General features: G+C 35.7%; 1 pseudogene; it reads left to right on the top strand.

Moving 5' to 3' along the window:
• Nucleotides 1-527: 527 nt before the first annotated feature.
• LOC149201274 (disease resistance protein Roq1-like) lies at nt 528-4,918 on the top strand (annotated as a pseudogene).
• The last annotated feature ends 5,486 nt before the right edge of the window (nt 4,919-10,404 follow it).

Raw genomic sequence — 10,404 nt, 5'->3', positions numbered from 1 at the left:
ATATGACAGGAATTTCCCTAACTTTCCAAGAAATTCCTCCAACTCGTTAGACTACGTCTATAATAATGGGATATTACGACAAAGCTTGAGGTGGGACTCGCAGAAAAACAGCATTTGTGAATGCATGTGGTGTCCATGTGCGTCTTGTCTTTTTGATCAATGCGTGTGGGGTCCATGTGCGTCTTATCTTTTAGACCAATGCCTGTGGGGTCCTTCCGCATCTTATCTTTGACTTTAAAAATGAGTTGGATATCGCCATATTCTATGGTCGATGTCGGTTACCATAGGTGAAGGTTTAATCTAGATATTCCCACAATTCAATCTAGATATTCCCACAATTCCTCATGTCTTTTTCGTAACCCCACAATTCCTCATGTCTTTTTCGTACCCAATTTTTTTACGATTGCAGATTTCCAGAATATTCTGAAATCCGATCCACATGAACGCCGTCAAAAAATTGACGGCACCCATGTCTGTCAGATTCCCAAATATTTCAGGAGCCTGCAATCGAGTTAAGCTCACCCATCTTGTACAATTTCTTTGAGCTTTTAAAACAGTGAATCGTCTTTGTGCAGACTCTGCGTCCATAGCATCCAACCATTACTACCTTAATTTCTGTTTTGATCTCGTCAATGGCATCGTCTTCATCCTCCACTGCTGCTAATTCCAGCAACAAATCCCAGCAAGTTTTCATAAACCATCGCGGGGTTGATGTGAAGAAAACCTTCGCCAGGTCTCTCTACCTTCGCCTTCGCGAGAAAGGATTTACGGCTTTCTTCGATGAGGAGGAGATGCAAGGGGGATATGAAATTTCTTCTCAGCTCGCAGACACCATTAGGACGGCCTCCGTTCATGTGGCAATATTTTCTCCTCGATACGCTGAATCAGATTGGTGCCTCAATGAGCTCCTCCTCATGTTAAAGTCCAATGCTCCCATAATTCCTGTGTTTTACCGCGTTAGTCCAGTGAACGTTCGGTGGATGCACGGCCTCTATGTTGAAGCTCTACGAACTCATGAAAAGGAGGGGCGACATGATCCCAACATCATTGAAGAATGGAGAAATGCACTCCATCAAGTTGCAAACAACAGCGGGTTCGAGCTGGAGAAGTACAATGGGTAAAAACTCAAACCTTCCCTATCCTTATGGTTGTATTTTATAGGCATAGACGTTTGTTTCTCACTAGGTCTACTTAATTTCTCCAGCTTTGGTGCTGGAACTGCTAGATAAGGTGGTTAAACGTCTGTTGGAAATGGTGCCAAAGCCAGACTTGTACGTGGCGGAGTATCCAACAGGCCTCGATGACAAACTGAAAGATTTTGAAGATACAGTCCTGTTGAGGCAACAACAGGGCCGAAAACCCCAGATCTTAGGGATTGTGGGGTTAGGTGGTGTGGGAAAGACAACACTTGCCAAAGCATTCTTCAATAAGAAGAAATCAGAGTATGATGGATGTTGCTTTTTATGTGACGTCAGAGATCATGCAACCAATAGGTCTTTAAATTCGTTGCAGAGTCAACTTCTTAATAGCTTGATTGGCTTCAATCAGCATGTAAACAGTGTGGATGAAGGTAGGGGATGCTTATAGAGCCTCTCAAATCTTGTAAAGCCATAATAATCTTAGATGATGTAGACGATGTGAATCAGGTCAAGGCATTTTTGCCCCAATCTGATGGTCTCAATTCAGGGAGCTTAATATTGATTACATCTAGAGATAAGAATGTTTTGAGAAGCTCAAAGGTTGAAAATTCATCAATTTATAGCCTATCAGGACTTAATAAAGAGCACTCCCTAGAGCTCTTTTGTTCCCATGCCTTCAGCCAAGCATTTCCTTTCCCAGAATTTAAATCTCTGGTAGATAAGTTCATAGATTATTGTAATGGATTGCCCCTATCTTTAAAAGTATTTGGGGCACTTCTTTATGGTAAAGAAATATCTCAGTGGAAAGAAGAATGGGAGAGTCTTCGACAAATAGCTCCCAATGCCATACAGTACACATTTAAAATAAGCTATAACTCACTCAATCAAGAGGAAAAAGATATATTCTTAGACATTGCCTGCTTTTTCCGATATGGAAACAGAGATTCAGCAATAAGCATATGGAACTCATCGGGCTGGAGAGGAAATCAGGGGTTTCTAAATCTATAGAACACATCTCTTGTAGAAGTGGACAAGTGGAATTTCATACACATGCACGACCACTTAAGAGACCTGGGAAGACAGGTTGCAGCATCCTCGTTGCCTCGTCGTCTTTTAATAGCAAAGAACCTCATCCATAATTTGTTACACCAATCATCTGTAAGTGTTCAATCATTCAATCCTTTAAAGATTATTCATTAAAAGTCTGTGATTGTTTGTTGAATGAACAAATAATAACGATTGTTTTTCAACAATGGACAGGAAATAACCTTCCGTGGAATTGGGATGGTTCCCGGTGAATATAGTGGCCAAGATGATGATGAGGTTGTATTTGGCGTCGTTGATACTGAAAATGGTGTCTTGGAACGCAGTTTCAGGAGTGTGCAAATTCTTGATATGGAAGGTTGTCACCTGGAACCCATTTTGAGGAAGGCGAAGCCACCAAACCTATCATGCCTTAGGTGGAACAGATGTCCTCACTCTTCTCTGCCTTCCTGGGTTTCAGTGAAGAACTTCAGGATTCTACTTCTGTACAAATGCGAATTAATGGCTCTATTGTGGAACCAGAAGAGTGAATCACAGGTAAATAGAAATTTGTTGGGTTAGCGTTTATATATTTAGCAGTTATTACAGCTGCACGACATTTGTGTTTGGAATGAATTCAAAAGGTTCTACAGATGAGAATGATGAACATTTTGTTTTTTCAGACACCTCTGCAGTTTCCAATATCTTTGGAGGAGATCCGGGTATGCCAATGTGATATTTTGAGAAGCTTAACCGGGTTGGAGCGGGCTACAAAGCTCAGATTACTGGATGTTTCTTTTTGCTCTCAGTTGGAAGAGCTGCCTAGTATGAAAACATTGGTATTGTTGGAGCGTTTGCAGGCTGATGGATGTAAGAAACTGAAAGGCATACGAGGTTTGGTGCATGTGACAAGGCTTAGAATCCTGTGTGTTTCTAACTGCTCTGAGTTAGAAGAATTGCCTAGTTTGGAAACATTGTTGTGCGAGTGAGTGGAGAATATGTATGAGGAGAGACAAGTATATGCATTTGTTACATCTACTGAAATATTATTAAATTTAATAAGAGAATTCATTATATAATTATCTAAAAAACATCTCATGAACATTGTAATTGTCTCTACGAATGTAGAAAATCAGCTAGATAGTTTATCTACGAGACATGACATTGTATTATGTAAAACTTACAATAAAACATTCAAATGATGATGAAATTGAGCAATAGTTTTTAAATAATATTAAAATAAATATTTATTTTTTAAAGTTATAAATTTTTAAATTATATATATAATATTATAATTTATATTAGTCAATATTAAATTAATAAATAATATTAATTACGTCGATAGGTGTTTTCTCTGCGGGTTTGGGGTGAGCAGACATTGTTTGCCCCGACCAATCGCAGAGGTGAGCAGACATTGTTTGCCCCGACCAATCGCAGAGTGTTATTTTTGGCCTCCTTCAGCGAATTAAAATTTGACACGCAAACTTTGATCGCTTGGCCTTTCCTCTATAATTTTCCCACTTGGTTCCGGTTTGGGGTTGGACATCATTCCTCTCCATGCCTCGTATCTCCTCCTGACGCCTTGGAAGAGTTGTCTACGATGATACTTGCAACTCCCAGCTCCCACTGTGCTTGAGAATGGACTATTTTGCAAACCAGATATGTCGCCCCTGGTCTTTGGATTATTAGATTGAAGGTCTCTGAAGAATATGTGAGAAAAGAAACATTGTTCATGAACAGAGGTTCTTGATGAGGCTAAGACATCTTGTTCAATGCTAAGAAGCACGCCTTCGAAGGTGAAGGGGAAGGAAAAGTACAAAGAAGATGGGGATGCTGTTGTCAAATCAGACATAGTTCAAAGTTTGAAATCTGGAGTTATAATTCATAGGGGTCTAGCTGGGGCAATTCCGCTCTAGGCCCTTTCACCTTGGCCTCTTGGGCACATTCCTTGATTCTACTTTGGGCCCTTTCACCTCAGCCTCTTGGGCACCTTCCTCCTCAGATTCTAGGTGGGGCGATTATGCTTTGGGCCCATTCGCCTCCTATTTCACCTTGTGATTTTTAGAGTCTCATGAATTTAATCCAACTATAAGCGTTCATTCATTAATTGAATGAATGAAATGTTGGGTTCACAGCTGAATATCCCCATCCCTGCACGCCAACAGACTCAACTTTATCGTCCTCCTCTGCCTCCACAAAGTGTAGCTGGTTCCATAGATGTGTCAGACCTCAGAGACCTGGAGCAAATTCAGATTCTCGACCATGGAAGTGGGGAAAAATGTGTACAAGGTCCAACAGAAAAAAGACTTTTTCCCTTTAAGCCCTGAAGGTCATTCATGGCAATCACAACAAAAATGTGAGGCGACATATAATTGATAGATGGAAATGATCCTGAAGAAGATAGAATCCCCATATATAGTGAAATGCTACTAGATTTTAGAGAAGGGAGAAGAAACTTCTCTTTGGAGTACATGGACGAAGGGTCACTAGAGCAAAGGAAATCCAAGATGATGTCTGACAGGTTCTTGTTGAATGTGGCAGGGCAGGTCTTGGAGGGCTTGAGATATCTGTACCATCACAAAATTGTGCATAGAGACATAAATCCCTCCTATTTGTTGATAAAAAGGAAGCGAGAAGTAAAAATCGCAGACTTCGGGGTGAGAAAAATTATGTCTCAGACATTGGATCCCTACAATACGTATGTGGGTACCTGCCCTTACATGAGCTCCGAGAGATTCGACGCCGAGCCCACGTAAGAAGGTGTAACGGATCTCCAAGAAAATTGGACTCTAGCTAGGTCAATTGTTGTTTCTCTTCCTCACTTTGGAGTGTAGCCACGAGAGGGTGGTGAGGCAATCATCTTAGGTAGTAGGGAGGCAGTGCTTAGGAGTAAGTTTGTAATTAATAAAAATAGAAATTTCTCCTGCAACATTGATCGTTCAAATGCAGCGTGTGTGAAAACATAACCAAGCTAAAGAGCCCATGATGAAGGCCATTGAAATAAAGACAATGTTCTTTTTGTTTGTAATATGTACATGCATGTTTGCAATTAATTGGAGCCTTTCATGATAGTGGCAACCATGTGAAGTGCATACCGAAGTTTATATAATTGTCATTTATTCCAATGTTGTAACCCATTGAACCCTAGCCCATTAAGAATTTTTATGTTGTAACCCATTGAACCCTAGCCCATTATGAATTTTTCCATAGCTTCCTCTTATTTCAAGGCTAAGCCTATTAGTCTTCCTACATGGCATGAAAGGTTAGAAACTATCTTCACGCATATTCGGCCATGAGACTATAGGGTGAGTGACTTTCAATGCAGTGTTGTTTTCATCACAAACAAAGCAAATGTTAATTGAGAACATGTAACGAATTTTAGAATAGTGGAAAGAGTGGGAGCAAGTGTAACAAATCTAAAGAACTGAGATCATATGCTTCCTTTGTTCATTGGGCAGTGCGAAGATTGTGTTTATTGTAACTCCAAGAAGACCAATTTATGTGGAATGTTCAAAGTAGATGTCCTTAGAACTGTTGTGGAGAGTGATGGGAAATCTCGTTTCTTTCTTGGTGGAAAATTGTTTTATCATAGTCATGTGCTCCACCTTTAGCGAGTAACATTGTTGACTATGCCCATGTTGTTAAAATAAATTTGAACGCTCTTCTCGAAAAAGCACATTGCCTTCTGAGCTGCGGAATAGCAACTGGTATAAGAGCCCATTCATCACCAATTTTCCTTAATTTCAATTAGTTTTTTATATTCCACTAAGATGTTTGGAGAGGAAAGAAGCTTTTGCACTGTGATTGTTTAATGTTATTGGTATATGTTGATGATTCATTTTAATTCTTGGTTGGTTCATATATTTTAATTTTAATTTATTATTTATTATTCATATTCACTAATAAAAACTTATTTGTGAGGGTTGAAGACACAAATAGAAGTATGATCACCAAATAATTCATCTTGAGGATATGAGATTGCAAGTGTGGGTGAGTTCACTTCTTCTGGGGTGAATTTAGTATATCTATTTTCTTATCTAGCAAAAGATACACTGGAATTACCAGATTTAAAATAGGTTGAAATTGCAAAGTTATTGGCGTATTTGTGTTGTGAGCGTTCTTATTGTTTTATTATTTTGGGTCTAACTTTAATGTAAATCTAGCTATTGCTTTCTCAACCATTCCAATCAAAAGTATGATTCTGAATTTAGTGAGATTTGTGACCATGTTGTAAATAGCTTTTATTAAATTTATTTTGAGAGTAATTTTAAGGTAATTTCAAATGTTGTGATTTTAATTTGGATGTATTTTTATTTTAACTATATATTGTAATTATAAATGAAATAAAGTTAATCAAAATAGTTATTGATATTTTATTTTAATTTTAATTGTTTTATTATTTTGTGTAACGGAATTGTTTTTAGTAGCCTATTATTTTTATTGTCATTTTTATTGTGAATCTTTAAAAAGAACAGTTTCATTAAGTGAAAAATAAAATTAGTTTTAAAACTCATTGGGTAATTAGTCTTGGAAGAAAAATAAAAGACAATATCTTTGATTGCAAGAACTAGAATGATTCCTAACGCCCAACGATAAAAACAAAAATTTACTAATATTATAATTACTATAATAGAAATATTTTCGGAAAAATCACATCAGAAGAATTTTGTCGACGCGTTTCAAACCTAGTGTGGTTCATCGTCCTGACTCCCAACTAGTGTGGTTCATCATCAGGACAACTCCCAACTAGTGTGGTTCATCATCAAGACAAGTTGAAGAATCAGATCATGGCTACATGTTAAATAGGGATAGCAAATCTCCCAACGGCTAGGTTTGACTTGAAAACGACTATATTAGATTAGACTGGACAAATGACTATAATTTACCATGAAACGACTAAATTTAACTAGTAAAATTATTTAATTATAATAATATTATTAGAATAGTTAATACATGTATTAGTATTTAATATAAATATATTTTTATAAAATTTGTCATTAAAATTAAATACAAATATTATTTTAATATTTTTTATTGATTAAGTAAAATATTAACTATATTTAATTTAAAAATAATAATTACATGTATTTTAATCACTATAATTCTTCTAACACAAATATTCTCCTATTCTCCCCTTACATTGCTACAGTTCTAAAAAATAATATACGTCAACTTTTTCTCCCATTACTTTAATCAACTTTTCTCCCATTACTTTACTCCGGTACCACTTCAAACCAAAAAAGATATTTGTAAGCGTACCCAACCAAAAACGATTTTTGTAAGAGAACCCAAAACCGTCTGTGCCATTGGTGTATTATAAAATATATTGATAAAAAAGTTATAAATTTATGTACATATAATATTTTAAATTTGTAAAATTATTTAATTTAATAAATTAATAAAAAAATTAAAAAAAAAATTAATACTCAAAGTAATGCAACAGCTCAAACATTCTTTATTAATTACAAAAATCATTTAAATCTTCATTAATAAAGATAAATTATACTGATACACTTTATTTTGGAAATAATATATAAAATACACTCCATCCAAAGCCATATACAATATATATTGGCAAAGTTTCATTGTTTGCATTACAGCTTAGTAGCGTAAATTTACCAAATATTTATAACATAGTTACTCACATTTAAATACACTTAATTTCATTTCAATCTTTTTGAAAATGAAATAGATATTATTATTATTATTATTATTATTCACCTTATATAATAAAAATATATTATTTTAAAATTCAAATAAAATAAATAATAATATTATTATTTTTTAATTTATATAATAAGAACATATTATTTTAAAATTCAAATAAAATAAATAATAATATTATTATTTTTTTATTTATATAATAAAAATATATTATATTAAAATTCAAATATTAGATATGAAAAAACAAATTATAACTCAAAAATATTTTTCCCCTTAAGTTAAAATAGTTTTAAAATTACCTATAATCACTACATTAAAATACTTCTCAAATTACATATAATTACTACATTAAAATACTTTTAAAATTACATATAATTACTACATTAAAAAAAATCTAAACAACATTGTTTTAGATTTATATAATTATAAGAAATTATGACAAAGCTTGAGGTGAGACACGGGAGATAAACATGGAGTTGTTTTTAGTGTGATTTTTTGGACTTTTCGGTGCCGAAGCTAGCCGAAAAATTTGAGATGAAATCTTGATTTGTGTTATTTAAACTGGTTTTTTAACTACATATTTAGATTCAGCACCCTAAAAAACCCCTAGGACACTTTGATTGTGCAGGGATTACCCATAAAAATTGTGATTTCAATAAATTGCTACCAAATTTTAAAGAAATTTGACCAGAAAAACCCACTAGAAAAGCTTTCAAAAAGATCGAACTAAATACAACTCCCATAAACAGCACTTGTGAATGCGTGTGGGGTATGTGTGCATCTTATCTTTTAGAGCAATGCGTGTTGGGTCCATGTGCGTCTTATCTTTTAGACCAATGCGTGTGGCAAGAGCTAACCAGCCTACTATCGGGGATTTAATGCACCCGATAGTGGCCTCACCATACATACATGCCATGCCTTTCCATCCCGCATCCATCGTTTCTCTACCAGTGGGATGGCCCATCGCATCATAAGTTTTCTGGGAATGGGTGACCCACCACCTCCGAGCTGGCAGCCCGAGCTGGCACCCGTTGTGCTGGGCAAGATTTTCAAACGAGCATTCGCGCCAAAGAGCCATTTGCTCCATTCGCACAATCCGTCGAGTTTCCTCTGCAACCTCTGCAACCCCTCTCGAGCACACACCGCTCCGCAAGTGTTGTTGGCTCACCCACGCAGGTAAATTAACCTTTGTGCCAGTTTATTATCAATGATGTATGTGGCATCCCCATATTGCCAATGCCTGTAAATCCTCGATTTATTCCATGTAGTTACAAAACATGGCAATCTCAAAATAAATTTTGGCATACAGGGTCTTATTTTACATGACCATGGGCATAATATTTAAGATAAATGATCTCCTTATAAGCAAATCTGAATTCTTATGCTGTTTCTCCGAAAACTACATTTGAAGGTATCGAAATTCTGTGCTCTTAGCTGGCAATTTAAGATTCTCTCAGCCTTTTTAATTTGGTGATTAAGACTAAATCCCATCCGCAGTAGTTTACATGTACTCAAGAATAAAATTGTTGACAGCGTTTAAGGCTAGAGTTTAGAAAATTTGGGTTGCATTAATCATAGAACAGTCAGACATGCTTTTCCTTTCTTGTACAACTATTACAATCTGGGTGGAGTAATATCCACTGTTCTGAATGTGTAACTTTTTCCGATACAAGAATTGAACACATTAATTTCAGGACACCAAAACAGATCATTGCAGTGTTTCTGCAGGGTAACCATACAAATAAATTGTTAGCAGATCATTGAAACAACCTATGAATCATTGGTCCCTTTTTTTTGCTAAATTCTAACAATTTAGCACATTAAACCTTTAAATGAGCAGAAAAACACTGGAACAAAGTGCCTCAGAAGAAAGACATTTTGAATGAATGCACATGCTTGGGAAGGCATCTTTCGTTCAAGGTCTAATAGCAGTCCAACAAACTCTTTAGCAAGCTAGTGGGCTCTGTTGCAATGTATACTTTATTGAGTACTTACAGGACCTTATAATTACTACTGGGCACATTCCAACCTACAGGTTCTGATGTATGCCTACATAATTTGTCGAAGGGCCTACGGGTTCTGTAAGTGTTGATCAGTCTTGCAACTCTGCTATGCAATCTATTATGCAAGTTGAGAGCTCCATTGTGGGCCTACACTTTATGTTTTTGACTTATTAGTGTTCCTAAGGTCCAACAAACTCTATTATGGACTTCTTCTTTTTGCTACAAGCTCACGAACCCTGTTAGAATTCATATTTTGAGAAGTACAACAATATATTACTTATCGTTACATACTAGAAAACATGCAACCTTTTCGAAGAATTTTTTATACTCTGTAGATAACAAATGGGAGGAGCATCTAATTATTAATCCAAATGATGTGTTAGGATCAAGTAAAAAGCAACATGTTTTAACTTTTATTGTTGAAACTTGAAATCTGGGAAGGATTTTTTTAATAAAAAATCTTCTTGACTATAAAAACAAGCAATGAACACTTTGCAATAAAAGACATCCACATTGGGATTAATTATTCATGGAATCATGAACCCCAGTGGATATTAATCTTTGCTACATTTCCA

Source organism: Pinus tabuliformis, chromosome 2_1, assembly GCF_031772625.1.
Source record: "Pinus tabuliformis cultivar Carrire ecotype Pingquan chromosome 2_1, CPIR1, whole genome shotgun sequence".
NCBI lineage: Eukaryota > Viridiplantae > Streptophyta > Pinopsida > Pinales > Pinaceae > Pinus > Pinus tabuliformis.
Note: the sequence above shows the minus strand (reverse complement) of the source record. Positions and strands in the feature narration are given on the sequence as shown.